Raw genomic sequence first — 26,024 nt, 5'->3', positions numbered from 1 at the left:
CCTTGGTACAGATTTCTCCTTCCTCTTTGATTTCCTGAGCAATGGCAAAGTGGTGCTGAAGCCATCTATTGACTCACTCCCTAGATGCTGGCAAATCGATGGGTAACTGTTTAAGCATGACTTAAAGAAATTTGTGTGGTTGATCATTAAAGGAATTCTTTGTAGCTTTCTACTGTTTAAACAGATAAAGGCAGGGTTGTCAAGCCACTAATGTTGCTACTCCCTCTCTGCAAGAGAAAATGGATAGAAATTTCAGTGAATGTAGCTTAGTTGCCATTCAGCTAGAACCATTCTTTCTCCATTTCTTCCCTTATTACCAGCTTTACTCTCCACTTTTTTGTTTTTTCTTTAAAAAGACGACTGGAGAAAGATCATTGTTTTAAAATACTAATTTTTAAATTTCTCTTTATTCCTTTGTGGTTTATACAGCAAGAAAAATAGTGTACTTAGTGGACAAGGTCCCAAACAAAACTGACCAACTTGGGGGGAGGGGCGGAGGGGGAGGTGGTACCAAACGAAGGGTTAGATACAGGATATTCCTTTGAGTAAAAACGAGAGATTTCATATACCAATCCTTAATCAAATGCTTTCTGTGATCTTGAAATTTTCATGAGTAGAATAAGAATTCTTGGAAGGTGTTAGGAACAACCAAACTAACAGCATAAACAGTAAGTATACATAGCTATAAAGCTGTACTATGATATAGAAGTGGCACTGTTTTATATACATATATAATGTACATAAAACTTGAAGTGTAAATACAAATGTGCAAGAAGATGATCACCTTGTGTTTTCCTTATGACTGTTTTCATGTTCATAAGTTTACCAGGGCTTGGACATTGAAATGATAAAATCCAAACTTCCCTCGTGGCTCAGTCAATAAACTGTCTGCCTGCAATGCGGGCAACCCAGGTTCGATCCCTGGGTTGGGAAGATTAGCTGGAGAAGGAAATGGCAACCCACTCCAGTGTTCTCGCCTGGAGAATCCTGTGGACAGAGGAGCCTGGTAGGTTACAGTCCATGGGGTCTCAAAGAGACACAACTAAGTGACTTCACTTTCACTTTCTTCTTTCTAAGCTCTGAATATGCAATCATTGGTTTTCAAACTTGTAGCCGTATTTCTTAAAAGAAGGAATCCTGTGTGTAAAATTGACAGGAGCCGACCTACTTAGAAAGAGGGCAGCCATACCCTATGGCTGAATTCCTTTACCTTCTGTTCTCATTTTCTTGGCATCTCCTTGGACTGAACAGAAGGGGGTTTAGCAATGGATGAGACCTTGTATAGATGCCAGCTTCTTTTGCAACAGGTATTACAATGGATGGAGTGGAAAGCCTCCAATTTACTATGTGGAACTAATCTGTTTTAAAGTAATAATGTGATTAGAATTTGCAATTAGTAGAGACTCAGGCTTAAGGGACCATCACATAAATTAACATTTAGATAACCCCCCAAATAGCTATCATTTTTTTCTTTTTGTGAAATATAATTGCAGAAGTTCACATATAAAGCCTAATATTTAGTAAATGATACCCTGATGCTTTATGTACAACTTACTTAAGTCAGTCTCCTTACCCGTAGGTGGATTGCTGTTGTTGATCCTATTTCACGAATGAGAAAACAGATGACCATTTTGACTTGTTCTCCTCAAATTACAAGATGAGTAAATGTTGAAGTAGGGACTCAAATGCAGTGTTCTAGAAGATAAAACAATGAGTTGGTTCTAATTCGGGGCACTGAATGTCAACCAGTGAGACATGCTGTCCCATGATACTTGTTTGTATCCTAGAAAATAGTGTGATCACACTTTGAAGGAAATTTGAGAAATTTTATTTAACAGTTTAAACTAGGAAGCTTCTAAAGAAGTAAACTTAAAAGGAAGTTGCCCATATGTATCTGAAATAATTGTTGAGAAATAGTTTCTAGACATTCTATTTGTAGAATTTTAAAGGGACAGTCTACAGAGGCAGTGGTATAATCAATGATGTAACCAATGGTTGAAACAAATTTCATATGTAATGAAACCAATCCCATTACACTTTACCATTTGTTTGTTGTTAAATCTTTTCCTACACTAGCTGACAAAAAGAGGATTCTCATGAAATAAAAACTAACAAGAGGTTCACGGAAGCATCTCGTCAGTCTTACCTGTGTGCACTCTGGTAGATTACTTAATGAACACACATGCTCAGTGGCCAGCAGTTTGGAAACCAACATGGGATAAAGTATGTGTACCTTTGTCGTCACTTTTCATTTCAAAATATTGAATGCAATTAACAAGAGAGAGATGATACAGGTAAAATAAGTAAAATCAGAATTCTATTTTGAAAACTCATTCCTTTCCCCTGAAATTCACATTCTCTGGTAGTCATTCCACCATCATGGCTCATATAGGAAGGGAGAGAAGGATAAGGGGACTTCAGGAAAGTCCATACAGGGATTTCAAGGAAGTGAAAATGCACCATTCCAGCCCTGGCAGATTTTGAGGAGGGTCAAAAGATGGAATTCCAGCTGAGCTAAAGATGATGCTGTTAAAGTGCTGCACTCAATATGCTAGCAAATTTGGAAAACTCAGCAGTGGCCATAGGACTGGAAAAGGTCAGTTTTCATTCCAATGCCAAAGAAAGGCAATGCCAAAGAATGTTCAAAATACAAGTGCAATCATTTCACACACTAGCAAAATAATGCTCAGAATTCTCCATGCTAGGCTTCAACAGTACATGAACTGAGAACTTCCAGATGTTCAAACTGAATTTATAAACAACAGAGGAACCAGAGATCAAATTGCCAACATCTGTTGAATCATAGAAAAAGCAAGAGAATTCCAGAAAAACATCTGCTTCATTGACTATGCTAAAGGCTTTGACTGTGTGGATCACAACAAACTAGAAAATTTTTAAAGAGATGGGAATACCAGACCACTTGACTTGCCTCTTGAGATACCTGTGTGCAGGTCAGGAAGCAACAGTTAGAACCAGACATGGAACAATGGACTGGTTCAAAACTGGGGAAGGAGTACGTCAAGGTTGCATATTGTCACCCTGCTTATTTAACTTATATGCAGAGTACATCACGTGAAATGCTGGGTTGGATGAATCACAAGCTGGAATCAAGATTGCCAGGAGATGACACCACCCTTGTGGCAGAAAGTGAAGAAGAACTAAAGAACCTCTTGATGAAAGTGAAAGAGGACTGAAAAAGCTGGCTTAAAACTCAACACTCAAAAAATGAATATCATGGCATCCGGTCCCATCACTTCATGGCAAATAAATGGGGAAATGAAACAGGGACAGACTTTACTTTCTTGGGCTTCAAAATCACTGCAGATGGTGACTGCAGCCATGAAATTAAAAGACGCTCCTTGGAAGAAAAGCTATGACCAACCTAGACAGCGTATTCAAAAGCAGAGACATTACTTTGCCAACAAAGGTCTGTCTAGTCAAAGCTATGGTTTTTTCAGTAGTTATGTATGGATATGAGAGCTGGACCATAGAGAAGGCTGAGCTTTTGAATCGATGCTTTTGAACTGTGGTGTTGGAGAAGACTCTTGAGAGTCCCTGGGACTGCAAAGAGATCAAACTAGTCAATCCTACAGGAAATCAATCCTGAATATTCATTAGAAGGACTAAAGCTGAAGCTCCAATACTTTGGCCACCTGATGCAAAGAGCCAACTCATTAAAAAGACCCTGATGCTGGGAAAGATTGAAGGCAGGAGGAGAAGGGGACAAAAGAGGATGGACGAGATGGTTGGATGGCATCACCAACTAATGGACATGAGTTTGAGCAAGCTCCAGGAGATGGTGAAGAACAGGGAAGCCTGGCATGCTGCAGTCCATGGGGTTGCGGAGTTGCACATGAGTGAGTGACTGAACAACATCATCAAAAGAGGGGGAGCGGGAATTTGAGACAAGTGGATCCTGAGCGACGTGGACTTCACCTGTGTCAGTGAAAGTAATGACAGTTTCCATGTAATGAGCCTGCCTCATCTATCCCCTGCCTGTAATCAAAGAATGCATCCTTCCTTAGGAGAATCCAAGAGATCAAAACAAAGAGGGCTTGAGCAAGAAATCGCCATCATCTTATCCTGCCAGAGATGCTTCGTTTTGGGGTGACTTTCCAAAGTCTGGGAAGACAGTATAGAAATACAGATAATAAATCAGTAAATTAATCATAGTATTAATACTTTGGTATGATTTAGGAATACGTTTTATGATCCTTGGCATATTTTGTGTGTTTTTGTTTTTCAAGGTGTTCAAAATAAATATGGCATATTAGAGGGGAAAAAAATAAAACAACAACCTTAAATCCAAAGCTGCTGAGTTGCACAATGCCAGGGGGCAGCCTTCACGTGGAATACTGCGGGTGTTGTGCAGTACACTGATGTACTTGGAGTGTGAAACAAAGTGGCCCTTTTTGGAATCTCTGAGATTGCTATACAAGTAAACTTAGAAAACTCTTACTTTAAAAAAATAATTTGAAAGAAACATTGGTGGTTTTATGAAGCACAGCATGAAAATTCCAACAAATTGTTCTTCGGGGCAACATATGCTAAAGTGACTTGATAATGCTGGGGGCACTATTTATACTTGGTCAGGTATTACTTTGGCCAACACATTCTTCTATGGGAGTAATTATTTCAAGACAGTAGCCTAAAAGATAATACCAGGTGAAGTTAGGCTACTTGGGTTATGATAAAGAATTGTGCCTTACCGCTGAGCAAGACTTTGCGGAAGGCTGTACAACTTAAAAATGAGTTCTGCAGAGCAGGTCGATAAATTAAGATGATTTACTTATTTAGTGATATCGGATCACAAGTACTTCCTCAACCATTTAATCCTAAAAGTCTAATAAGGGAACCTCTTTTTACTCCATGAACCCTTAAATAAGAGACCGTAAGGGTCAAGTAATAGAAGTAAAATGGAAGCTTCGATGGCAAACAAGTTGTTGACAGTTTTTCAACACTTCGTTTGGAGCATAATAGATAGGACAGAATTGCAAGTTTGCTCTAAAGAAGCTGGAGGCTGTGGAAATAGATGGAAAGTAAGTGCTCTATGGCTGACTTCATTTACCTGTTGCCTGCTTGACCTCAAAATTGTTGAAAGTCAGCTTGTCACGGTTGAGCAAAATATACCTTAACGTTGTAGCTCTCAAGTATAGCTGGACAGATAGTCAAAAGGCATGCATAACTATTCAAGCAATCATCTATACATTCTTTATAGTTATATAAGTATATAACAGTTAAATAATCCTAGGCATTTGAAAAATCACGTTAACTTTAAACATCTAGAATATCAGTGTAAGTATCTAAGGGTGTAAAAGGCTCATGAGGAACGTGACAGCACACATTCTGCTGCAGATAATATGTAAACTTCTGAAGTCAGTTCTGTTTAAAGAAAAAAACAAATTTACAAATCCTGATTTTGTGTACTTCAAAGAAAAATTTTATTTGGAAAGACTATCTTTATTCCATTATTCTACTACTTTCAAAACATTTTTAGGGCACCTCGTTTGGAATGGCCTTTTGTTCCAGAAGCATATTCTTTTGAATTGCCTTAGCGATTTAGTGGTAGAAAATATTTGTATTTTGTTGATTGACTTGTTTTTTATTTACTTGAGTTTATGGTACAAAGTACACTTATCAGACAGGTACTTGAATATCCTCATCAGGTTAGAAGATTCCCAAGCCCTCGCTTCAGAGTTTAGAGCTGTAGAACCAGAACAAAGGGGAGTTACTTCTGAGTTTCCAGAGTTGGCAATAGCTCTCAGACCAGCTAAAGAGGTGGTCTTGAGCTGGGCATGTTGATTGACATCTGAACTGAGACGATGAGGCTGGAGGGAGTGAGGTGTGAGGGGAGGTGGGGGGTGGGGATAGTACAATAAAGTTCTCAGGGCCTCAGGGGTCATTCTCCAGAGGGATGTTTTAACCACAAAATGGGGAAGGTGTGCTGGTACAGATGTCCTGTAGGTTGACTTAAAGAAAAATTAGCTATTGTGATGCCCAGTGAGTTCTTCCCAGGGCCCACACTGTAAGAGGATGGTCATTACAGCCACCCAGCTACCCAGGTGGTGGAGAACACCCTCTTCCCATTCTCAAAGTCGTTTCCTCCAACAACATCTCAAATGATTATGCCCTGGAAAGAAAAGTGGGCTTTACCTTAGACACTTTCCCAGACAAGTGATCAGAACAGGCTGGTGCTGGAACTTTTCCCACAAAGTACTTACCTCTTGTTTTCCTTCCTCCTGGATGTCAAGCTGCTACTGCTCCCAGCTGAAGCAGCTCTTTGCTGTCCATGCTGTGGACACCTTTGCCACCAGACGTCTACAGATTAAATCCACCAGGGAGTGGCTGCTGAACAGCATTAACAATCTCACTTTGCCATCATCATTGGGTTATGATGAAGAGTTGTGCCTTACCATTGAGCAAGACATTGTGTGGAAGGTAAGTAAGTAAGTGTAAGCCGCTCAGTCATGTCCAACTCTTTGCGACCCCATGGACTGTAGCCTGCCAATCTCCTCCATCCATGGGATTCTCCAAGCAAGAATACTGGAGTGGGTTGCCATTCCCTAGTTTTTTGGTCATCACAGACTTCCTGGAGAAGACTGTTCTCATTAAAATAACCTCCAATGTTTTGTTCCATTCTGATAGTTAAGAGATGGCCATCACAAACACAGTACATGCTCTAAAATCTGACATGACCTGTAAAAAGAATAAATCATTCAATCAATAAAATTGTCGAAATATCAGAAAAAAAAAAAAAGACTTGTGACGTAATAACCAGTGGATGTCACACTATTGAAAAGGGAGAGGAGAGAGCCAGTTCTCTCTTTTGGACAAAGGGCATCTCAGGAGAGTCTGACAGCAGCCTAGCTCTCTAAATCTTTTCCCTCCTTCCTTGAAAAAAGTCTTCGTATTGCACACAACCCTCTGCCTCCAGGAGGCATCATGAGGGCATTGATTTCTCAGGGAATAAACAAAAAACGCAGGAAACACAGATAAACGTGTTATTCATCAAACATGTACTGGGCACCTTATCTGCCAAACACCCAAAGAGTTTACATTGACTGGAGAATGGAATTGGGCTAACAGGTTTCAGGAGCAAAGCTGCCTACTTCCTATTCTGCCAGTAGTTCAAGCTGCAACGTGATCTCTTCCAAATATGTCAGCCTTCATGTTTTTCTCTATATTTCTCACTTCCAGCCCCTCTTCCTGTGATCAGCTCTCCCTTTAGATGGATGATAGTTTAGGAAATGCTCTGATCACTTCCAAGTGAAGCAAAAGAATGGTTACTATTGGTTACACTCCTTTCTTAAAATTACAGACAGCATGTCAGACTTTTCTCTTCCCAATGTCTTTGTAGGAATTTATTTGTTTTCCTCTGGGCTGCAATGCCTAAATTAGTCATCATCTAATCCTTTACAGAAGAAGTCTGCTGACCCTTCATCTTACCCGTCATTATCCTGTTTAAACAAACTCAAAAGATTTCAGATGGTACATGAAAAGCTTCTGTCTGCTTCTTCGATCACCCTGGCCTCATTCTCTTCTCCTCTTCAGGACTTTAACGCTTGCTGCATCCTTTCCCTGTAATGCCTCTAAAGGTTCATTCTCATCCTTTGGCTCTTATCTCAAATATCCCTAACTCTTTTTATTTTTTTCACTGGAGTGGGTTGCCATTTCCTTCTCCAGGGGATCTTCCTGACTCAGCAATCAAACCTGGGTCTCCTGTATTGCAAGCAGACTCCTTACCATCTGAGCCACCAGGGCATAAATATCACTAACTCTTAATAGAGTATCCCTTACCCCAAGGAATCACAAGTCCTTCTTTATTACCTTCATAATTATCTTATTTTTTGCTTAGTCATTTTTTTCCTCGACTAGTATGGAGGCTTCATGAGACCAGGCACCTTACTGTCTTGTTTATCAGTGACTGGCACTTAAGTAGGTGCTTGATAATTTTTAAAATTGTAGTAAAATACCCATAACACAGAATAAATCATTTTTAAGTATATGGTTCGGTGGCATTCAGTTCAGATCAGTCTCTGAGTCATGTTTGACTCTTTGCAACCCCGTGAATCGCAGCACGCCAGGCCTCCCTGTCCATCACCAACTCCAGGAGTTTACCCAAACCCATGTCCATCTAGTCAGTGATGCCATCCAGCCATCTCACCCTCTGTCGTCCCCTTCTCCTCCTGCCCCCAATCCTTCCCAGCATTAGGGTCTTTTCCAATGAGTCAGTTCTTCGCATGAGGTGGCCAAAGTATTGGAGTTTCAGCTTCACATCAGTCCTTCCAATGAACAACCAGGACTAATCTCCTTTAGGATGGACTGGTTGGATCTCCTTGCAGTCCAAGGGACTCTCAAAGGTCTTCTCCAACACCACAGTTCAAAAGCATCAATTCTTCAGCGCTCAGTTTTCTTCACCTTCCAACTCTCACATCCATACATGACCACTGGAAAAACCATAGCCTTGACTAGACGGACTTTTGTTGGCAAAGTAATGTCTCTGCTTTTTAATATGCTATCTAGGTTGGTTATAACTTTCCTTCCAAGGAGTAAGCGTCTTTTAATTTCACAGCTGCAGTCACCATCAGCAGTGATTTTGGAGCCCCCAAAAATAAAGTCTGACACTGTTTCCACTGTTTCCCCATCTATTTCCCAAAAAGTGATGGGACTGAATGCCATGATCTTAGTTTTCTGAATGTTGAGCTTTAAGCCAACTTTTTCACTCTCCTCTTTCACTTTCATCAAGAGGCTCTTTACTTCTTTCTTCTTTGCTTTCTGCCATAAGGGTGGTGTCATCTGCATATCTGAGGTTATTGATATTTCTCCCGGCAATCTTGACTCCAGCTTGTGCTTCTTCCAGCCCAGCGTTTCTCATGATGTACTCTGCATATAAGTTAAATAAGCAGGGTGACAATATACAGCCTTGACGTGCTCCTTTTCCTATTTGGAACCAGTTTGTTATTCCATGTCCAGTTCTAACTGTTGCTTCCTGACCTGCATACAGGTTTCTCAAGAGGCAGATCAGGTGGTCTGGTACTCCCATCTCTTTCAGAATTTTCCACAGTTTATTGTGATCCACACAGTCAAAGGCTTTGTCATAGTCAATAAAGCAGAAATAGATGTTTTTCTGGAACTCTCTTGCTTTTTCGGTGGCATTAAGTACGTTCATATTGTTGAGCCGACATCATTACCATCCATCTCCAGAACTTTGACAGCCCCATGCCTTCTACCCGTGGCAACTACTGTATTCTACTTTCTGTCTTTATGAATTTGACTACTCTAGGTACTATATGTGGAAACCTATGTGTCATTTTGTAACTTACTAATTTCATTTAGCATAATACCTTCAAGGTTTGTCCCTATTGTAGCACATGTGAGACTTGCCTACCTTTTCAAGACTTCCTTTTCCTTTCCTTTCCTTTATATGTACATATCGCACACTTTGTTCATCCATTCATCCATCAATGAACACTAGGAATTTCTTAATTAGAAATCTAAATTAGGCTTAATTGAGTTTTAAAATCACAACTAGCTAACTAATGAACAATTAGTATGTGCTTAATTTTATATCTAAAATCCCACTAGCAAAGCCAAGAAAGTAATCAGCATGTGCACTGAATTCTACTGGGGACAAGAAAAAAGGTAAGAATATATCACCTTTTTTGGAAATATTCATAAGTCCTTTTGCATCAGACTACTTTTATTGTCAAAGAAGTGTTAGCCCCTCAGTCCTGACTCATTGCAACTCCATGGACTGTAGCCCTCTAGGCTCCTCTGTCCATGGGATTCTTCAGGCAAGGATACTGGAATGGGTTGCCATTCTCTTCTCCAGGGGATCTTTCTGACCCAGGGATCAAACCTGGGTCTCCTGCATTACAGGCATATTCTTTACCATCTGAGCCACCAGGAAAGCCTGTTTATTGTTAAAGCAGAATACAAATGCAATTTCATTCCATTTTCTTAGTTTAAAAACAGCACCTAGATCAGCAGGCAATGCTTTAATTAACAGCAATCTTCTTAAAAAATCATTTTGTGCTACCTAGATAAAATTTGTTTCACTGTTATGAAGGCAGGATTAAAGGAAAAACTGAAAGAACAAGTCACCTGAACATGAGGAAAATCTAATAGAGGAAAACAGGGAAATCTGGACTTTATTTATCAAATGACACCAAGAGGAAGTGGAAAAGTGAAGTGGATCAGAATATGCCACCCCCAAATATGCCACTTTAGCATAAGGATTGTTTTGAGTGGAGGGCAACTGAGAAGCAGCAGATGCAAGAAAAACTCTCTGCTCTCCCCTTGTCTGTCTAAAAGCGGAGCACAAGTTTCCTTTTGTGAGGGTGTCACCCTCTCCTGGACCAGGAAGGGAAAAACAACATTTGTCATGGGAGATGGAGATGGTGCTGAGATGAATCCACATAAATAACACCTTACTTAGTAACCCCATCTTCCATTACTATCCTCCTATATTTACTTTCCCACAGTTTACCACACACAAAGTCCAAATCCCTCTCACTTTGTTTTGTCACTTCTCTAGGACTTAGCACCCCTTGTTAAGATGGTATATAAGCCCCCTGCGTTTAATTGATTCTTTGGATACTCACTTTATATGAAGGTCTCCATGTATGTGAAAATATTAAAATATTAACATCAAACAAACAATAAAGAGGCTGAGTGCTGAAGAATTGATGCTTTCAAACTGTAGTTTTGAAGAAGGCCTGAGAGTTCCTGGGACTGCAAGGAGAGCAAACAAGTTAATCCTAAAGGAAATCAACCCTGAATATTCATTGGAAGGACTGATGCTGAAGCTGTAGTTTTAATACTTTGGCCACTTGATGTGAAGAGTCCACTCATTGGAAAAGACCCTGATGCTGGGAAAGATTGAGGGCAAAAGGAGAAGGAGGCGACAGAGGATGAGATGGTTGGATGGCATCACCAACTAAATGGACATGAGATTGAGCAAACTCCAGGAGATAGTAAAGGACAGGGAAGCCTGGCATGATGCAGTTCATAGGATTGCAAAGAATCAGAAACGACTTATTGACTGAACAAGAACAACATCAAACAAAATTTGTATGCCTTTTCTCCGGTGAGTGTGTCTTTTGTCAGTCTTATTCACAGGCCCCAGGCACAAAAATCTAAGAGGAGAGTTTTCATCCTCTACGTAATAATTTGAGAACTTAATCCGCAAGGTATTTGCTCAATGAATTTTCTTTTAATGAGGAAGGAACACTGGTATAGTAGGAAGAACTTTGAAGTTAGATAAGCCTGGATTGGAGTCTTGAATATACTGTTTAATGTATGACCTTGGGCAAAGTATTTAAATTCTATGCCTCAATTTCTGCATCTATAAAACAGGTAAGACCGACTCAATGTCGTTGTTGTGAGGGTTACGTAATATGAAATATGTAAAATATTTTAATTTGTATCTCTGTTGTTAAAGATGGTTGGGAAGAGCTAAGAGTTTAGGAAGCAGGATAGATAAAAAGTGAACCTTAAGCTTTTCTCTCTTTCTCAACTTGGGGCTAATATAGAAACATACAGGGGGCCCACTGGGTTAGCTGGCAGTTTTGTGCAAAGAACTTTGCAACTAAAAGAGGTATTTGAGAAAAATCCAAGACCTCAAAGAGTACAACATAAAGCACAGAAGGGAAGCAGCTGCTGTGGGTATTGATGAATGATTCATAGGAAGAAGAAAGAAAGGAAAGAAAAGAGACTGACTGGCTGAATATCAATATGTAGCAAGAGCTTTTACCGGATACTTCTGCTTTAAGGGGCCTCTATTAAGGACATAATCCAAAATACATAAAAGCAATTGAGCATACAGATGGTCATCTCAATCTTATGAGATAGAAAACCCAAAAACAACCTGAATGGCCAAAAATTATAATTATAATATTTTTATATGGTAGAATATTACTAGGACTTCCCAGGTGGGCCAGTGGCTAAGACCTTGCACTCCCCATGCAGGAGGCCTGGGTTCTATCCCTGGTCAGGGAACTAGATCCCAAATGCCACAATTAAAGCTTCCAATGCCAAAGAATGCTCAAACTACCACACAATTGCACTCATCTCACACGCTAGTAAAGTAATGATCAAAATTCTCCAAGCCATGCTTCAGCAATACGTGAACCGTGAACTTCCAGATGTTCAAGCTGGTTTTAGAAAAGGCAGAGGAACCAGAGATCAAATTGCCAACATCCGCTGGATCATTGAAAAAGCAAGAGAGTTCCAGAAAAACATCTATTTCTGCTTTATTGACTATGACAAAGCCTTTGACTGTGTGGATCACAATAAACTGGAAAATTCTGAAAGAGATGGGAATACCAGACCACCTGACCTGTCTCTTGAGAAACCTGTATGCAGGTCAGGAAGCAACAGTTAGAGCTGGACATGGAACAACAGACTGGTTCCAAATAGGAAAAGGAGTACGTCAAGGCTGTATATTGTCACCCTGCTTATTTAACTTATATGCAGAGTACATCATGAGAAACGCTGGGCTGGAAGAAGCACAAGCTGGAGTCAAGATTGCCAGGAGAAATATCAATAACCTCAGATATGCAGATGACACCACCCTTATGGCAGAAAGCAAAGAAGAAAGAAGTAAAGAGCCTCTTGATGAAAGTGAAAGAGGAGAGTGAAAAAGTTGGCTTAAAGCTCAACATTCAGAAAACTAAGATCATGGCATCTGGTCCCATCACTTTATGGGAAATAGATGGGGAAACAGTGTCAGACTTTATTTTGGGGGGCTCCAAAATCACTGCTGATGGTGATTGCAGCCGTGAAATTAAAAGACACTTACTCCTTGGAAGGAAGGAGTATGACCAACCTAGATAGTGTATTTAAAAGCAGAGACATTACTTTGCCAACAAAGGTCCGTCTAGTCAAGGCTATGGTTTTTCCAGTGGTCATGTATGGATGTGAGAGTTGGACGGTGAAAAAAGCTGAGCACCGAAGAATTGATGCTTTTGAACTGTGGTGTTGGAGAAGACTCTTGAGAGTCCCTTGGACTGCAAAGAGATCCAACCAGTCCATCCTAAAGGAGATCAGTCCTGGGTATTCACTGGAAGGACTGATGTTGAAGCTGTAACTCCAATACTTTGGCCACCTCATGCGATGAGTTGACTCATTGGAAAAGACCCTAATGCTGGGAAGGATTGGGGGCAGGAGGAGAAGGGGATGACAGAGGATGAGATGGTTGGATGGTATTACTGTCTCGATGGACATGCTGCTGCTGCTGCTGCTAAGTCGCTTCAGTCGTGTCCGACTCTGTGCGACCCCATAGACGGCAGCCCATCAGGCTCCGCCGTCCCTGGGATTCTCCAGGCAAGAGTACTGGAGTGGATTGCCATTTCCTTCTCCAGTGCATGAAAGGGAAAAGTGAAAGTGAAGTCGCTCAGTCGTGTCCGACTCCCAGCGACCCCATGGACTGCAGCCTACCAGGCTCCTCCATCCATGGGATTTTCCAGGCAAGAGTACTGGAGTGGGGTGCCATTGCCTTCTCCGATGGACATGGGTTTGGGTAAACTCCTGGAGTTGGTGATGGACAGGGAGGCCTGGTGTGCTGCAATTCATGGGGTCGCAAAGAGTTGGACACGACTGAGCGACTGAACTGAACTGAACTGAACCGAAAGCTTCCAAGTGCCACAACTAAGACCCAACGTAACCAAAAAAAAAAGAAAGAAAATTATTTAGTCATTAGATACAAATGAATATAAATAAATATTATCAGCTTAATTATGTAAAAAAAAACAAAGGAACAAGTGAAAAAAGACTGGAAGGACATACAAAAATAGTGTTAAAAGTACTTTGGATAGAAGATTGTAAATGTGGAAATTCAATGTATTTCTTTTTAGTGTTGCCTATTTTGAAAATTTCTACCCTTAATTAGTATTATTTTAGATTTTTTCTTTAATGTGAACCATTTTTAAAGTTTTTACTGAATTTGTTACAATATTGCTTCTGTTTCATGTTTTGTTTTTTTGGCCCCAAGGCATGTGGGATCTCAGCTCCTCAATAAGGCATCAAACCCTCACCCCCTGCAGGGGAAGATACAGTCTTAACCATTGGATCACCAAGGAAGTCCCCAGTGTCATTTCTATAACCTTCCCTCTTAAAAACAAGCAAAAAAAAAAAAACCATCAACACCACAACAAAAAAAATTATTCAAAAACCACATGCAGAAAAATATCTGTAGTGCAGGCAATCTTGGATATTGATTAAAAGGAGATCCAGTCACTTCATGTTTCAGAATTGTAGGTGGCAAGATGGAACTTAAAGAGCCTGAGACCAGTGTTTCCTCCAGAGTGGGGGCATCTCTTCCCACTTCATAGGGAGAAGGCCCACAAGAGAGTCTGCACACTTTCAACAGTAAATTGAGAGTCTCAGAGGAAGCCTCAGAACTTTGTACTGTAAAGCATGGAAGAGAGAACCCTAGTGAGACTTTGGGGACTAGAGTTCCCAATATTCCACATTACCATAAAAAGACCTCAACACGACTACTGGAGAACATTTGATCTGGAACAGGACCATGTGCATACGTCTGATCACAAGAGATTTAAATCTGATAACTAAATCAGACAGCTTCCCATTCCCCAATTCCAGCAAGAGTGTAAGACTGTTTTTATATCATAGGCGCTTTTGTCCTTCTGAGAAGGCGACTAGGAACAGATGACTGTACCATGGCTCAGACAATGTATTTTCCTCTTGCTGACATTTCACTGCAAATAGCATTTTCCATGGTCCATTCCACAGGGACTTTTTTCCTTTTGGAGTTCCATGGTTCCTCAAGGTCAGAATTTTCGACAGTTATAGGCTCTGTGGCCCTCATCTGATTTGCAGGAAGTATGTGAGCAACTTCAGGCCAAATGCCAAGCATGGCAAGCTGATCCCCAAGTGTCAGCAAAGCTTCTTTCATTCCTACCTTCACAGGAGCTACTCATCTCTTCGTTTTTAAGATTTTCTAGGTGAGTCAGTTAATGGACTGTGTCTCCTTGATTTATAAGCAAACGTATTAGACCTTCTTGACAGTTCTCACTGAAATCGCTCTCTCTTGACTTTCTGAATGACTCCACAGCACAGCTAAGTTTAAAGTAATCTTCACATAGCTTCTCTCCTAACTTGCTTTTAATCTTTAATGTGGATAAGGGGTCAAGACTCATGTATTCACTCTGAAATTTTTGCATGGTGGTCTGTTTAGAATAAAACACGTAAAGAATTCTTCCTTCAGCTAAAATATTGATGGAAGGGTCCCACCTAAATATTCTATCATATATATGCATAGAAAATCTCTGGGAAGACTGGTAAGAAATTGGCTTTCTCTGGGAAGAGGGGTGGGGAGACAGACATGAGATTGTACATACTTACACCATATATCCCTTTTTACTGTTTGGATTTATCATCTGCATGTATTTTTTTAAGATATTTGAATAAATTTTAAAAAATCAGAAATGAAAGATAAGAAATCCTGCTTAAATGGATATTTATATCATGTTCTTGGTTAGGATGACTTATCATTGTAAAACTGTTTAGCCCTCCCACAATTATCTATGAATGTAGTGCAATTCCAATAAAATTCTAGCAAGATTTTTTATGGGAGTTTGACAAATGAATGTCAAAATATCTATGAATAAATAAACCTCCACAAACTCCCTAATTTGAGAAAGAGGAGGGATTCGCCTATCAAATATTAAGATGTGGTACTGAGCCAACAAAACTTAAAAACTGTATTTTGGGTAAGGGACAGACAAAACGAACAAGGAAACAGAATAGGAATGTGCATGAGGGTTGAGTCAAGTCATAGGAGAAAAGAAGGATTATTTAATGGATCATGGAAAAATGGTTTGCTTCATGGAAGAAAAAAATAAAACTTTGTCTCTACCATACACCATATACAAAAATAAATCCAAGTTGGATTAAAGGTGTAAAAGATTAGAAAATATTAAAAAGAGAAAAGTTTCTTTAAAATTTCTTAAAACAAGCCTCTCAATTCACAAATGGATACATGAATACACCAAAATTAAAAAGTTTTGTTCAAAGAAAACATGCTGGCAATGTTAATACATAGCTAACAGACTGGGAAGAGATATTTACAGTATTTAAAATCAATAAGGGGAAAAATAGCTACAGAGAAATTACGCAAACCAGTGAGAAAAAACAGGAAACCCTACAGGAAAATGGTCAAAGAATTTTCATGAAGAGATTCTCAACCTCACCAGTAATCAAATCCAAAGGGAAACAGTTATGTGTTTGTTTTTACCCAGTAAACTGACCAAGATCAGGAAGTTGGATAGAACCAAGTGATGGTAAGGATGTATAGAAGAAACACCCGAAATGTTGTTAACTGGTGTTAACTGTGTGTTAACTGGTGAGGCCCTTTCCAAGGTCAGTTTGGAAGTATTGCATGAAAGTGATGAAGTCCACATGCTATTACCTAGTAATTTCATTCCTAGACATACCCTAGGGAAATTTTTCAATGATTCACAGGTTAACTTCCCAAGTACTCACTGTTGTGTTGTTTGTGGTGGCGAGGCTGGGAGCAGTGACTATTACCCAATCATGGAGAACACTAAACATTTCTCATAAGTTGTAAAAATGCTAAATACATTGCAACAGTTAAGCAAACAAGTGTCACTTTAAGAAAAAGACTCTTCTCTAAAAGTCTAAATTTATACAACAAACAAAATGAGAATTTGTATTTTAAAAGATTCTTTTAATTTATAGACTTCCCTGGTGGCTCAGAGGTTAAAGCGTCTGCCTCCAATGCAGGAGACCTGGGTTCGATCCCTGGGTCGGGAAGATCCCCTGGAGAAGGAAATGGCAAACCACTCCAGTGTTCTTGCCTGGAGAATCCCATGGACGGAGGAGCCTGGCAGGCTACAGTCCACGGGGTCGCAAAGAGTCGGACACGACTGAGCGACTTTCCTTTCCTTTCCTTTAATTTATATCAGAATAATGGAAAAACTTTTATTAGAAACCAGAATACCTGACTCTGCCATTCAGGAACTATTTTACTTGGGGCTGGAATCTAGCCTAGATACTTAATCTATTCAAGCCAGTTCCCTCATCTGTGAAATGCTTCCTGCTTCAGTGTCAGTGTGAAGAATAAGCATGAAAATATTTTGTGAAATATGAAATGTTATAAACAAAAACCTAAGGATTCATGAAAATTACCCTTTTGATGTAACGTAGCAACTCCTTTTCTATTTTTTTAAATGGATTTATAAGAACAGAATTTACACATGACTAAAAAGGAAATGTGCTATAATATAGAAAACTCTATTTCTGGGTCAATTACTTTCAAGCATGGTAGGAGGTAGAATATATATATATTAAAACATTCTGGGTAATGTAAAGATAGAAGGAGAGTAGGTTATGGGAAGCTCCTATTTTCTCTTTAGAATAAACTCATTACTTCTTGAACAATTTTTAGAATTCCATTTTAATTGATTAATTTTAGCAAATCTTTTAGGATTGTGTGTGTGTGTGTGTGTCTGTGTGTGCGTGCGCGCGCGTGTGTGTGAGTGGTTGTCCTAGGGTTTACAATACACATCCTTAACTTTTCAGTGTTTTCTAAAAAATATTTACTTATTTATTTAGCTGTGTTGGGTCTTAGTTGCCACAACTCATGTAGGATCTTAATTCCTAGACCAGGGATCAAATCTGCATTGCATGGCAAACTCTTAACCACTGGACCACTGGGGAAGTCCTAACTATCTAGTGTTTTTAAAGTTAATGTTGTAGCACTTCACATAAAATACAACACTAAAAATTGCATGCCTCATTCTCTCTTTTCCTTCTAGAACCCTACATGTTAGATCTTTTGGTATTATCTTATATAATAGGTCCCTGAGGTACTGCTCATTATTTCATTTTATAACAATTTTCCTCTTGGATCTTCAGAGTGAATAATTTCTATTGATCTGTCGTCAAATTCACAAACACTTCCTTCTGTTCTTAAGGCTATACAGTGTAAATTTTATTTCAGCCGTTATACTTTTCAGTACTAAAATTACCTTTCAGCTCTTTTAAAATTTCTTTACTCTTCTGAGATTTTCCATATTTTCATTCATTACAAGTGTGCTTTCTTTTAAGTCCTAAGCATACTTGTGACAGCTACTTTAAAATCCTTGTGTTGAATTCCAACAACTGGTTCATTGTGGGGTTAATTCACCATTGAACTAGGTTTAGGGGTTACATTTGCCTGCTTCTCTGTATATCTAGTAGTTTTAGATAGTATCCTGGACATAGAGAATGATGTACTTTAGAAATCTCACTTCTGTTACGTTCTCTAATGAGCAGCAATGTCTTTTTGTCTTCGTATACAGTGGGCTTGGCTGAACTCAAACTCTTAAGTCAGTGCAGTGTTCTTGGGTTTATCTGGGCTGCTTGGAGTCCAGCCTGCACTTGGGTAGTTTAGGAGTTAGCTAGAGACTTGGGCAGTTTCTACACAGACTTTACGGCTCCTTCTCTATGGCTTTCTTCTTTCTGGGATTTCTCCTCCACTTTCCATTTTTTGTTGTTTTAATTGCCTCTTCTTCATCTCTTTGGCGAGGCAAGGATTCCCAACCTAGGGTTATGGCAATGGCCTGATACATGACACTAAGCACTAGTCATGAGACTGATGGCAGTTTACAGTCAGTCACACATACTCAGAGCCTGGGGGCAGGATACCAGACACCATTCAGGGCTTGCAGGGATGTACCTGGTCCTCAAAACAAGAAAGGTTGTTTGGCTAGAGGACCTTTTAGGACCATGGGAGCAGAGTGGGGAAGGGAACTTGGTGTTAGGCCATTCATAGCCTTCCAGATTCTACCTAGTGTCAAAGCAGCACATGATATTAACTCTAGGCCCTGTATCACACTGTGGTTGTGCTGGAATCCACTCTCTGGCTCTTTAAGCCAGTACATCTGCAAGTTTCCAAGTTTACATCATCCTACAGAACTGGGTGCTGCAGGCTAAAAGACATAAAAATAGGAAACTTCTGAAGTGCCATTTCATTCTAAGTATTGACTTCCCTCCAGAATTTGCCTTCTTTTGCTTGCTCTCCAGTGACTCTTGGTATCTTAAAAATATCTTATCCAGAACTTATAGTTGTTATTTGCAGAAGAGTGATTTGATGGGAGCTCTCTGGTTAATACCAGAAGCAGAACTTTTGAAGTTCATTCTTAATCTTTGGCTGTAAGCAGTTTAATTAAATAGCTGAAGAAATGACCAGATACAATTTATTGATTATAAAAGGAACTGGGTAGAGTTTTTGGAAGTATAATAATAAAGCATATTTACTCATAGCTGTAATTAATAACTGTAGGGCTCAAAAAATATCATCCCATAAGATATGTACATTTTGATTTAGTGCAAATTTTGATTCCACACAAACAATTCCAAGTTCAGTTGGACTCAGCACTCATCAGATAAAATCCAAGAAAAAAATGTGTTTTATTTCATATTTTTTACATACTGCTATAATAGATATGAAGGGAAAAAAGCCATTATTTGACAACATAGTCCCATATTTCTTCTTGAATATGCACCATCTTCCATAAACCATGATTGACTTCTACCAATTTTCTCTTATTCTGCCTTGCTTCTACATTTATTCCTAATTTGATTTTATTTATACTTATTCTTATAAGCATTTCCCTAACACTCTATATTCGTTCTTCTGTATCCCTACAAGATTATAAATGTCTCCTGAACATGGATCAAAGATTTGATTCCATTTAAATCCATACACAGCACATACTTGCATATGTCGATTATTCTTTTTTCAGTGAATCCTATCAAGGCTTGAATGGACAAACTGTGTTTTAAATTTATTCAGAACTCTGGTTGTGGCTGTTGTCTTTGGTGAGCCCAGAACCACTCATAAGAGTCAACGGCAGGTTACAAACATGGCTAAGACTTCTTATGGCAAAGGATAGAGAGCAAAGTAACCAGAAAAGATGTACTGGGAAGTCCAGAGAGGTTATTACAGGCTTCCAATGTCCTTGGTCTGAAGCTGCAAGGAATTTTCTCTCTCTCTCTCTAGCAGCAAACTACAGGCATATGTTAAGTACCTCTACCTATGGAAGCCCAGTTGAGTCTCAGGGTCCAAGATTTTTATGGGAAGCTGTTAAAGTACACACATTATGCGGTACAATCAGCTATGGCAACTGAGACTCAGGTCCCCAACCGTGGAACCAGGTAACCGTGTTGTGCAAAGGAACCTGACAAGCCACTATAGCGTGTTCCATTTCTCCGGGTGTTCACCACAAAATTATCACTAACATAAAAAACATTCCACAAGCCAAATTCCCAGGGCCTGCCAGGTCAGTCATGGTTTCCTTGGAGACATACAAGAAATAAGCAACCAGACCCGCTGCAGAAACTTTTTCTCCCAAGGGTCTGTACATCCTTGCTATCCGTTATTACCAACTCCCAGCTTACTGATAGAAGTAATACGAAGCTAGCTAAGCCCTGGCATGTGGGAAAACGTTTTTTAAGACCACTGCACATCGAAATCATTTCCTCTAGTCTCTCTACCCTTCTAAACACGTTCCCAGACTCCAATTTCTACAGTGGGCTGTTCTTTACAAACAAGTAGGCTACATCTAGGAAGCAACAGTTAATGCTGTTTGGAAGAAGCATATGTGCTCAGTCGTGTCTGACTCTTTGCAACCCCATGGTCTGTAGCCCTACAGGCTCCTTTGTCCATGGGATTTCCCAGGTAAGAATACTGGAGTGGGTAGCCATGCCCTTCTCCAAGGTATCTTCCCAACCTAGGGATCAAACCTGGGGTCTCCTGCATTGCAGACAGATTTTTTACCAGCTGAGCCACCAGGGAAGCCTACTAAACCCAACTGATATTACCTCCTGGAAATTTTCCATATCTAGCTCCTTTGTTTCTTATAACCTCACTTCTCTGTTAATTGCTCCTTCCTGGCTTCTCTGTCTCTCTCTTCCCAGGTCATTATTCATTACAGAAGAGCTGTCAGCCCCATTCTTTCTAGAAAGCAACACATCACACACCAAAGAATAGTTTCTGAAGAAGATCCCTTACATGAGATATTACAACCACTCAGGTCACTATATTCAGTTGTTTTCCTGTGGGTTATATATGTAACACATATAATATCAATTTTATTAAAAAATTAATTGATTCCTATCCCAAATTGAAAAATATGCCCAGTGGAATGGAATCTATTTCTTGGAACCCTTTGAACCATGGAACAGAAATAATAATAACTGCTTCCTGTACCTCATCCTCTCTTTGCTTTATGACATCTGGACTCTACTTCCAACCTTTTTCCTTTTTCAGCTGCTATATTCAGAGTCCTCTTCATTAGCTACTTCTGCTTAAATTTCAATCACATAGAGAAGACCACAGCTCAGTAAGGGACAGCAGGGAAGGACTCCTTCTGACTTATACATGGCATGAACACAGAACATCAGCCTGAATATGAACTTTCAAATATTTAACTCATAACAATGATAAAAGGTATTCCATCTTAACCTAAGGTATTCAAGTAAGATTGCACAAAAATTAAGAAAGCTCTTAACAAGTTGAGGGCTATACTGAAAGAGGAAAAAGCTAATGGAACTTCTCTTAAACTGCTAAAAAAAACTTCACAAAAAAATGTACTTCTCAGTGAAAACTGTCTAGATCAGTTTCTAAAGGGTGATGTCTTCAAACCTTCAAACTTATCAACTGTGGTATTTCTTAATTTTAACTGTGTATAACAATATATTTTAGAATGCTGGTATGCCAAGTACAGACATTATCAGCAACAGTAGCAGAAAAATTATCATTAAAAGTGAACTGTGGTACATATACACAATGGAATATTACTCAGCCATTAAAAAAATACATTTGAATCGGTTCTACTGAGATGGATGAAACTGGAGCCCATTATACAGAGTGAAGTAAGCCAGAAAGAAAAACAACAATACAGTATACTAATGCATATATATGGAATTTGAAAGATGGTAACGATAACCCTATATGCAAGACAGAATAAGAGACACAGATGCATGGAACAATTTTATGGACTCTGAGGGAGAAGGTGAGGGTGGGACGTTCTGGGAGAATAGCATTGAAACATGTATATTATCATATGTGAAACAGAACACCATTCCATGTTCGATGCATGTGACAAGGGCTCAGGGCCGGGGCAATGGGATGATCCAGAAGGATGGGATGGGGAGGGAGGTGGGTGGGGGGTCCGGGAAGGGGAACACATGTGAACCCATGGCTGATTCATGTCAATGTATGGCAAAAACTATTACAATATTGTAAAGTAATTAGCCCCCAACCAAAATAAATAAATTTATAAAAAAATAAAAGAAGAAAAAAAAAAAAAGTGAACTGAAGCTAAACACTATGTGCTCCTTTCCCAGTGATTAGTATACATATGCATTTTGTTATTGTAGGATGCATGGAAATCTTTTTGCTTCTTTTGTATTAAAAATAAAGTTTATATTTTGTTAAAGCAATAAATACATTTAAAAAATCAAATGTGCAAAATCATATTTGTGAAAACAGTTCTCCCTCCAACTCCAGATCCCCAGGCTCTAAAGCCGAGGCAACTATTATCATAGATAACACCGGACTATTCTTCCAGAGATACTTTATGTGAATAGTAAATAGCAATAATTCTAAAGCTGACATCAGGGAACTATATTCAGTATCCTTTAATAAACCATAATGGAAAAGAATATGAAAAAGAGTGTATATGTATAACTGAATCACTTTTCTGCAGAGCAGAAATTAATATAGCATTGTAAATCAGCTATACAGCTAACATCATGTAAGGAAGTCACTAGGCTCTTATGAAATTATTTTTGCATCAACATGGCACTTTTCAAAGATTACATTAGATAGGCTATTAGTCCAACCCTGAATTACAACTGTATTTTTTGTTATACATAAAAGTGTTATGAATAGCTCCTGTAGATATAATTTAAATGTCATGATCCCTAAATTTTAATTCTCATGTTATACCCACCACCATCAATGGCTCAAATAATCATTCCTTTCTCTGATTCTTCTATTTTTCCTATAACAAAACTTTTCAGCCTCTAATACTTTCCACACATACTTTCCCCCATATCTTTTATATCCTTGTTCTTTTAATCTCTCTAATTCTAGTACTTACTTTCAGCAGATAACAGGAAAAAATATTTCTACTGTCACTTCAGGCATTTCTTCAAGGTTGTCTCCCTGATGAAGTCACTTCCATGACCAAAGGATATTACGTTAAAGGATCTGGAATGTACACCAGAGTTAGAACATGCAAAAGATGCCACACCTTGGAGGCAGATAGGTAATGAAGAGCACAACCTTGTGTTTTCTCCAGCGGAACGGAACAAGGGCAGTCTAGAAGACAAAAGAAAATGAGATACATTATTTGTTAAATAAATATTTCCAAAATGTGGCTCTCTTATTTTATAGAACTAGCCCATTTAAAAATACTTGTAGCAAAATAAGGTTATAATTTTCCAGAAACATATATACTGAGTAAATCGAGATACACTGGTTTCCATAGACTAAAGAATCAAGAGAACCCCAATTTATGGAAATAAATTAGATAAGCAATTTAAAAAAATCTGTTACCCTCAGAAGCTAAATCAATATTCACTGAAGTGTTGGATTAAATTAACCATGCCAAGAGCAATTAATGAAACAATAGCTCCAATAAAGCCTCATTAAGTAATCAATTAGAATTATTACCAGGAACAAAAGATTTAGCAGAAAGCTCCTGGCCAGTAGCATGAAAGTGAAGTTGCTCAGTTGTGTCCAACTCTTTGTGACCCCATGGACTGGACCCTGCCAGGCTCCTCCATCCATGGAATTTTCCAGGCAAGAGTACTGGAATGGGTTGCCATTTCCTTCTCCAAGGGATCTTCCTGACCCAGAGATCTAACCCGTGTCTCCTGCATTGCAGGCAGATACTTTACCATCTGAACCACCTGGGAAGCCCGGCCAGTAGCATGAGTTTTGTTTTTAAAGGATCATTCTTATTTTAACCAGAGCTGAAGGCATGAGGCATTTGCCCTTGAAAATAAGTAACAGTCTAAAAGATTATAGGAGGATTTCTCGTAATTTTGATTTTGTGATTATTTGGATAATTACCATTCAGGAAATTCTAATTTTCCTTTAGAGGTGATTTTGTCAAATTTGCTACAAGACTTCTCAGAAAAAGTAATTTTATAATATCCCAGGTTCTTAATTTTTTTCCCCCTCTATGGGTACTGTTCTCCTTTCCAATGATTATGAGCTAAGATTAACTAATATTTGTTTTACTCTTAAATTTTTAGGTATATACTTATTTCATGTATTGCAGTGTGACTTTGGGCAAGTTACTTAACTTACCTGGGTCCCCATATTGAAGTGACATGAGTTGAATGTCGCTCAGTTGTGTCCGACTCTTTGTGACCCCATGGATTAGCCCATGGAATTCTCCAGGCCAGAATACTGGAGTGGGTAGCCTTTCCCTTCTCCAGGGGATCTTCCCAACCCAGGGATCAAACCCAGGTCTCCCGCATTGCAGGTGGATTCTTTACCAGCTGAGCCACAAGGGAAACCCATGGTCCCCATATTATCACCTGTAAAAAGAAGTTGGTCTACAGTTGATCTTTAACAGGGATTCTCAACCTCTTCACCATTCTTCCCTACAGATATTGTTAGGGGAACCACTGACTGAAACCACCTGCCCTGGCCAGGTCAGATAGTAGCAATTTGCATGAGTTATCTTAAACAGGAGGTCCTAGAAAGGAACGCAGAACTAACAAGCTACCACCAACCCGAAGAATTCAGAAAAGGTCTAAAGGAAAGAAGAGAAGCCAGTCCCTGTCCTACCAACTTCCCAGAATCCTCCTTGCTGGAATCCATCTTGGCTGAGTAATGAGCACACACCCAGGGGGGACCCAGACTCAGAATGATTGGCCAGAGACAACCGAGAAGCTAATTGCATCACCATAAGATCTGAGACTGCAGGCCACACACGTAGCAGAGCAGTCCTCCTGGGTTCCCTTACCCCTTTGCTCTCCACTTGGGCACCCCTTCCCAATAAAACCTCTTGCTTTGTCAGCATGTGTCTCTCCTTGGACAATTCATCTCCTATTGTTAGACAGAGCCCACTCTCAAGACCTGGAAGGGGTGCCCCTTACTGCAACAACACAATGGTTACTATGAATTAACATCAGTAGTGGCTCACTCAGCTACTGGGTGAGGGTGCCTGTTGCCTGTCCTCTCTTCCTGTGGGGGACATCACTGATCTAAGATTAGTGTTAACTATACAAGTTGGAGAAGGCACTGGCGACCCACTCCAGTGCTCCTGCCTGGAAAACCCCATGGATGGAGGAGCCTGGTGGGCTGCAGTCCATGGGGTCTCGAAGCGTCAGTCACAACTGAGTGACTTCACTTTCACTTTTCACTTTGATGCATTGGAGAAGGAAATGGCAACCTACTCCAGTGCTCTTGCCTGGAGAATCCCAGGGATGGAGGAGCCTGGTGGGCTGCCGTCTATGGGGTCGCACGGAGTCGGACACGACTGAGTGACTTTTACTTATACAAGTCTATAGAGATTAGGAGATTAAAAATGACCATCTGAAATTGCATAAAGTTGAGAGCAATTTTTTTGTTTTTCCTTCATTCAGCCTATATTTACTCAGCACTGTGCAGGGCTCTGAGACAACAGGCACAGTTCTTGAATAAAATCATCTTTTCTGAGGTTCTTAGTAAAAAAGCAAAAACCCCACATAATTTAAAGAGGGTGAAGCCTATGCTACCATGGCTTTCAATACATTACCTCTTTACCACACTTCTCAGTCCATTTGATGAAATTAATAGGAAAATCTCTACAACAAATTAAGTGTAGCATATGTCAGGCACTGCCCCAAGCTTTAATCTCAAACTTGCAAAGGTAAGAGGTCAAAACTTCAGTTTACAGGTTTTGGCTGCTCTATGATTCTAGGCTATTGTTGGGTTTATTGCTTATCTGCAAAAACATTTTAAGGTATGGTACCGCTCACTGAGATAAAGG

At 39.6% G+C, this 26,024-nt stretch overlaps 2 long non-coding RNA genes across 2 annotated transcripts; one reads left to right on the top strand and one right to left on the bottom strand.

Moving 5' to 3' along the window:
* Window positions 1–374: 374 nt before the first annotated feature.
* LOC145518153 (uncharacterized) lies at window positions 375–24,585 on the bottom strand. The gene is made up of 5 exons (XR_014062659.1): window positions 24,353–24,585; window positions 23,321–23,356; window positions 23,136–23,245; window positions 6,222–6,696; window positions 375–1,695 (listed from the first exon to the last, which is right to left on the bottom strand). It is a non-coding gene; the product is annotated as an uncharacterized LOC145518153 (long non-coding RNA).
* LOC145518155 (uncharacterized) lies at window positions 5,290–23,410 on the top strand. Its single transcript, XR_014062661.1, has 4 exons — window positions 5,290–6,438; window positions 9,586–9,642; window positions 13,994–14,966; window positions 23,179–23,410. It is a non-coding gene; the product is annotated as an uncharacterized LOC145518155 (long non-coding RNA).
* Window positions 24,586–26,024: the final 1,439 nt, after the last annotated feature.

This window comes from Giraffa tippelskirchi, chromosome 8, assembly GCF_054371585.1.
Source record: "Giraffa tippelskirchi isolate mGirTip1 chromosome 8, T2T-mGirTip1v1.2.pri, whole genome shotgun sequence".
Taxonomy (NCBI): Eukaryota; Metazoa; Chordata; class Mammalia; order Artiodactyla; family Giraffidae; genus Giraffa; species Giraffa tippelskirchi.
This window is presented reverse-complemented; position numbering and strand designations above follow the sequence as displayed.